The sequence below is a fragment of the Bombina bombina genome, chromosome 7, assembly GCF_027579735.1.
Source record: "Bombina bombina isolate aBomBom1 chromosome 7, aBomBom1.pri, whole genome shotgun sequence".
Taxonomy (NCBI): domain Eukaryota; kingdom Metazoa; phylum Chordata; class Amphibia; order Anura; family Bombinatoridae; genus Bombina; species Bombina bombina.
The window spans coordinates 43,276,660-43,283,430 of NC_069505.1; positions in this window are offsets into that span (position 1 = coordinate 43,276,660).

The window sequence follows — 6,771 nt, forward strand, 5'->3', positions numbered from 1 at the left end:
GATAACAAAAATCCACACGTAAAACCAAGAATAACCCAGCTGCCTTTGTCCAACAACCCCTGTCACTGGCGCAGCACCCTAACCAGGGCTCCAACTGTCCACCCCAGATACGGCAAAACGTGGACACCTGTTGCCATCCCTTTTCCGAAGCATTGTGCGAATGAGTTGGCACCTGCGCCACAAGAGTACTTGTGCCAAAACACACAGGAGTTACCCCATTTTCACTGCCCTTCATTAAACGCAAAAGAGAAACACCTTCTGTTATTTTCCAAAATGGCCGAAGCCAGTCCATCGGCAGCTGCCCGAAGGGTCTGAGAAGCTCTAAGAGGTGTCATCACCTTCAACCATAGACCCACGTCACAGTCGTCCCCTTTCATTTCAGGCTTGTCAGCAAGCCGCTAACGAAAATGCTTGTCATAGACCCACCAAGCCATACCCCCGTAGGTACGTTGATTGGCCACAATTTTAGTCTGGATAAAAACAAAGAGGCGCCCCTTGGGCTGAATTTTTTTTTTTTTTTAAATTTTCATTTTTTACCATAACACCATTGCAGGTAACGATAACTTGGAACCATGTAGGAAAGGTACTAGGCACCTTCTGGTACCACCCAATATCTGAGACCTCCAATAATTGTTCCTAGGGAAGCAGACAAACAAACTCCATATATTCCCTTCTACCACTTCCTTTCTTGATCTCCTTGTTCAAATGCAATCCCAAGAGCCCAACAAAACAGCATCAAGACCTGAAGCTTAGTTGAGTCCTCCCCACAAATTTCTGGAGCGACACCTACACAACCAATTGAACCTAACCGACTTGAGCTCTGGCCAACAGAGGGAGATCCCCACTTATACCCCCCCCTCCATGGTAGAGTTTTTTGGACCCCCATTTGCGAGCTTAGCGGGGCAGCAAATGCTAACTGTTTTCCACTCCCAAACCTCAGGTTGAGGAGGAAAAGAAACTGCAGAGGCCTTCACCTCCCTCAAAAAACTCCCATAATCCCTCTTAACAAATTTAAAGGGGGCCCTATCGCCGCCAAGCAAACCAACCTGCCTGACATCCAGACCCATATCTAGAAGGGGCACAAGGCTTATCTCACCTGCCACCGCTGTCAATCCCTGGGATCCTGTGTAGCTTACCCGTCCCGAGTTGATCCCACAGATTCTGACGCCCTTCCAGAAGAATGGAAACAGCCCGAAGGCATCATAACCGAGGATGTAAGGGCCTCGCCCAACACTGAAGCATCTCCCAGGTACATACGAATAGCCACCGTCCGTGAATCTGCTAAGCGGAAGGAGTCATCCTCCCTGCCGTCATTAGGACACATCTCTACCTGTTGTATGATTAGAGCCCGACACCACACCTGCTGTGAGAAAAATTATGTTAGTACCAGCATTAAGTCACAACATCAACAGGACCTCCCACAAACCTAAGCTCCTCCCCAGAAAAGACGGAATACAGAGGCTGAATTACCCTACTTAAAGGGACCTAAAACAAGTTGGGATAGAGACAAAATGAAATAATATAATATGTACTTTAATTACTTTACCTGCAAACCTATGCTACAACGCCTCACCATGAACCCTTTCTGTCTATTTTCTGACTTGGGAGCTATAATTCCCCCCACACAGTTCATTTTATGGCCGTAGCTAAAGCCACCTAAATTTTGGTAAATTGCAGAAGTGAATAGGGAATATCTTCTGGGGCATGCCTAGAAGCTGTGAACTCAGTTGAAATACACTGCCTCTGACTAAACACTGCTAAAGGGGGGGGGGGTGAAGTTGGCTCCTCCAGACAGCACAGCTTTGTTACTAAATGTTCCTCATTTTGAAAATTATTTTAAAATACCTGCCATCAATTTTTTTTTTTTTTTAAACTTGTTACTTATTCAGCCCTTTTTAGAATATGGACAGATCTCAACCTGTGTTATGTCACTTCAAAGTCAAACCAAACCATACCCTCAAAACAGGTGTAGGTTTGACTACATCATCCCCATCCAAGGAGCTTGGGAAAGATTCAATATTCACTGGATCCATTACTAACACTAAGGGCAACCCTCCCCCTGGAGCCCTACCTAAAACCACCCCTCTATGATAGCGAGAAGGCCAGGCTGCCTGAAGACCTAGGGAGAGGCCTACCAGTTCATGCCACCCCCAGCAACTGTAGGGACAGAAATGATCTCCTTCCCCATGTACCACAAGAAGCAATATACATTCTCAACCTATAGGGGGCCTATATCTGCCTCTGAAGCCCACAGCAGTAAAGCCACCCATACCCACATTCCCTGTATTAGGCCAAGAGCCTATGAATAATAAAAAACCTTCCCAACCCTGCTGATCTGCTACTTTACTAATGCTCCCAGTGCTAACAGGCTCCCAAGAGCCGTCTGTCCTAACACGCTCACCAAGTACCGTTGCAATCCCTTCCTCATAAGGCCCCACCAGGCCGTGTCTCAGGTCCTGTAACAACCTCACCTGGGACATCCGTAGGAGCCACGTGGATGTCTAACGCCACCTTCCTGCGTTGACGTATCTCCCTCTGAGAAACTGATGCGACCTCAGATGAGTAATCCAACGACTCCGGTTCCCTCCTAGCATAGCCGCTAGAGCTCCCTCTCCGTTGGCATCCAGCTGCACTTAGCTCCGGGCTGTGTCTTCATGCGGCTGGGATTGCCGCAAGGGGCGGGACCTAAACCACTGAAGCGGCTTCCCTGCTATGAACAATCTCGGCCACGAACGTCCTGCCTAGCTGCTTTCTCCACCAATCAGGGCCCCTCTCATCAGCCACCGACCTCGAATCTGATGAACTTCTGCCAGGAGTAGAGGCCGGACATATAGATCTGTCTGAGAGCTACCAGACTTAAACTTAGGTCGGTAACAGCTTGGTGAGCTTCAAGATTCGATGCCCTAATACCTGATCCTTCATGGCAAGAATATTTTACTAATTTTGCCCAAACTCCGCCCTACAGCTTCAGTACCCCTTTCTAAACCATGCCCCCTTATCCTCCCAAAGGGTCCTTACTCCTCCCCATAGGTCAAGGGGCACCTCCCGCTAAGTTCCAACGCTTACGGGGCCATGCAATATTGCAGAGATTTTATATATCCCATTAAGTGCAAAATTACCTATACCATAATATAGATAGCAACTAAAGTATTTAAAATGTGCACTAAGGGGTTCTAATAAAGCTGTTTTGTTTATATATATATATATATATATATATATATATATATATATATTCACAGATACAAAATTTGTTTTTTTTTAGCACACCTTACAAAAAGTTTAAATACATATCTTTTGGAGTGCTGCCAATATGACCCAGTAATTACACAAACAAAAAGGTATCAGCGCACATCCATTTTCAAAAGCACAACATATTTTTTGAATTGCTGCAAAAAAATGCCTGCAAACAACATCAAGAGACAACTATTCTTTTTAAATTAAATTGGGATCTTAGTCACACAATATGGCCATATTTTGCTTAGCCAGTCACCACTTACAAGGTGCCCCAATATAGACTGGTCCTAACACTACAGTCCTTTTGCCACACAGGGCTGAATCATTTCTGCTTTTACTCTTCATAATAGAATGAGACTCATAATAATGAAAGTATATTGCAGAGATTTTATATATCCCATTAAGTGCAAAATTACCTATACCATAATACAGATAGCAACTAAAGTATTTAAAATGTGCACTAAGGGGTTATAATAAAGCTGCTTTGTTTTTATATATATATATATATATATATATATATATATATATAATTTCATATAGGTGGCAAAAGTCCATAATTTGTTACATATGGGGATATACATTCCCACTGGGAGGAGGCAAAGTTTCCCAAACCTCAAAGCCTATAAATACTCCACCTCACTCATATCTCAGTTTAAACTTTATCTCCTTTGGAGCTGGTTCAAAGTATGATGTGCTTAAGATATGTGCCTCAGTGTATATTGAAGTCCGGTTTTTCCCTCAGAGTTACAGTGCTTGTCAGAGGGATATTTGGGGAATTTTTTCCTGTCTGCTTATAGTGCACATGTGTCTTCAACATATCAAGGTAAGTATATATTTATTTATTAGACACAGCTTTATTTGGGCACTCGTTATAAGCATAGGCTTATATTTGTTATATAGGCAACTCAGGGACATGCATCAGAATGTGTTTATCTGGAAAATAGAGCTATGGGAAATGTTCTGATCTTAATAGCGATCTATTTTTTTTTTTTTTTAGTGTTTAGCTTATCAGAGGGTACTCACGGTCTCCAGGGGAAGTTTTTTTCAAATTACACTAGTGCGCCCGCTTTGTTGCGCCCTTTTTTAAACTCCAGTGACGAGGTTTTTTTGGAGCAGAAATTTTGTGCATTTTAAAAATTAAATAGTCTACCTCCGGTATTTTTCTTGCCCTCATTTTTCATATGGGTCTTCAAAAAGGATCAGCTATAAGAAGCGCTCTATATTTAATGGTTTTATAAGCATTTCTTTATTTAGCATTTTTCTTTTAGTTCAAACTTTTCCAAATCTCAAAGTTTTGTTTTTAGCAATCTAGGATTCATATTTTTTTAGAATGTTGTAATATTCTTCATTTCTTCATTTACTACAAGAGGCAAATCTTTTTATTTGCGATGCAGTATTTGACATTATCAAGATCAATGTTAAAACAATGTCTTTAGCTTTTCTTTCAAGAAGAGTGTTAAGGCTTAAATCTTGGAATGCTGGTGCTGGTTTCTAAAATGAGACTATCTCTTTCTTTTCAGGGTAAGAATCTATTTGGCTCTCATTTGGATTCTATTTTTTTTTTTTTATTACTGGCGGTAAGTCACTTTTTTGCCTCAAGATTATAGATCTAAAGGGAAGTTCAAGGCTCCAAATCGTTTTCGTTCTTTTCGAAACAAATATCAGAAACCTTCTCCCCTCTCCAAAAACCCCTGGCTCTAACTGGAGACCTTCTTCCAATTGGAATAAATCTAAACAATTCAAGAAACCTAATCCTGTCCAGAAAACAGCTTGAGGGTGCGGCCCCCAATCCAGTTCTTCTGGTAGGGGGCAGATTAAAACTTTTTCAGAAAATTTGGTCACAATCTGTCCAAAATCCTTGGATTCAGAATATAATTTCTCTGGGATATCGAATTTGTTTCAAAATCAAACCCCCAAGGAGACGGTTTTATATAACTCATGTTCCAAAACATCCATTAAAAGCTCAGGCTTTTCTAAAGTGTCACATCTAGAAATGATGGGAGTAATTGTCCCAGTTCCTCTACAGGAACAAGGAAAGGGTTTTTACTCAAATCTATTAATTGTACCAAAGAAGGAGAATTCCTTCAGACCAATCTTGGATCTGAAAACACTAAATTGATTTGTAAGAATTCCAACTTTCAAGATGGAAACTTTAAGGACTATTCTACCCTTTGTTCAGCAAGGTCATTATATGTCCACAATAGACTTCCAGGATGCTTATCTTCACATCCCTATTCATCCAGACCATTTTACATTTCTGAGATTCTTTTTTCTAGAAAAGCATTTTCAGTTTGTTGCTATTCTGTTTGGCCTAGCAACATCCCCAAGAATATTTTCAAAGGTATTGTGGTGTATCCTTATTTGGACGATATCTTGGTTCTAGCTCAATCTTTTTTAATTTAGCAGAATCTCACACAACTTGACTATTGTTGTTTCTTCAAAATCATGGTTGGAGGATCAATTTTCCTTTTTTTTTTAAATTTGTTTATTTTAAACCAACAATATACACATTTAAATGTCATACATCTCCTTAACGCCATGCAGGGCGGTTTTAGAGTATAATATAAATAAACAATTGACAAGGACATATTTTCATCTCTTTTGACAATATATTAAGACATTAATATCTATCCATATTTATATCTTGTTGGGTTTTTCCAGGAAAAAAACCTAAAACAAAACAAAAACCTCTTCTCCACTTAAGTAATATAGTTATCTAGTTAACAATATATTGGGATATTCCTTTCTTTCTATTGCATAAAATAAGGCTTTAGACCCCTTCCTTAGAGTAAGACTGTATTAGTTTTTGCCATTTCCCAAGAAAACGTATAATATTAGTTTCTGAATTTATTGAAGTATACTGTTCTACTATTAACTGACCTTTAACCCCTTAACGACCAACGACGTATGGGGTACGTCCTGCAAAAAAATGCAGTTAATGACCAAGGACGTACCCCATACGTCGTTGGTCTTTGAAAGCAGTGGAAGCGATCCTGATAGCTTCCAGCTGCTTTCATGTTATTGCAGTGATGCCTCAATATTGAGGCATCCTGCAATAACTGTTTTTAGCCATCCGATGCAGAGAGAGCCACTCTGTGGCCCTCTCTGCATCGGCTATCGATGGCCGTTATCGTTGGTGGGTGGGAGCTCATCCAGGGAGGCGGGTGGGCAGTCATTTGTGGAGGAGGGGGGAGGGATCTAGTGCGGTTGCGCGCGCGTGCACGTGAGGTCTATGAAAACGGCATCAATATGCTGTAGATCTGGAGGGTGGGAGAGAGGACTGGGGAGGGTGGGATTTTAAAATCAAGGCATCTGGGAGAGGGTGGGGGGGTTGGATGTTGAGGGGAAGGCAGCTACACTACAGAAATAAATAAAATATTTAATAAAATAAAATACATTATTATTTTTCAAACTTGGTACTGGCAGACAGCTGCCAGTACCCAATATGGTGCCCAATAAAGGCAGAGGGGGGGGGGGGTGTTAAAGAGCTGTTTGGGGGGGGGGATCAGGGAGGTTGGGGGCTAAGGGGGGTCATAC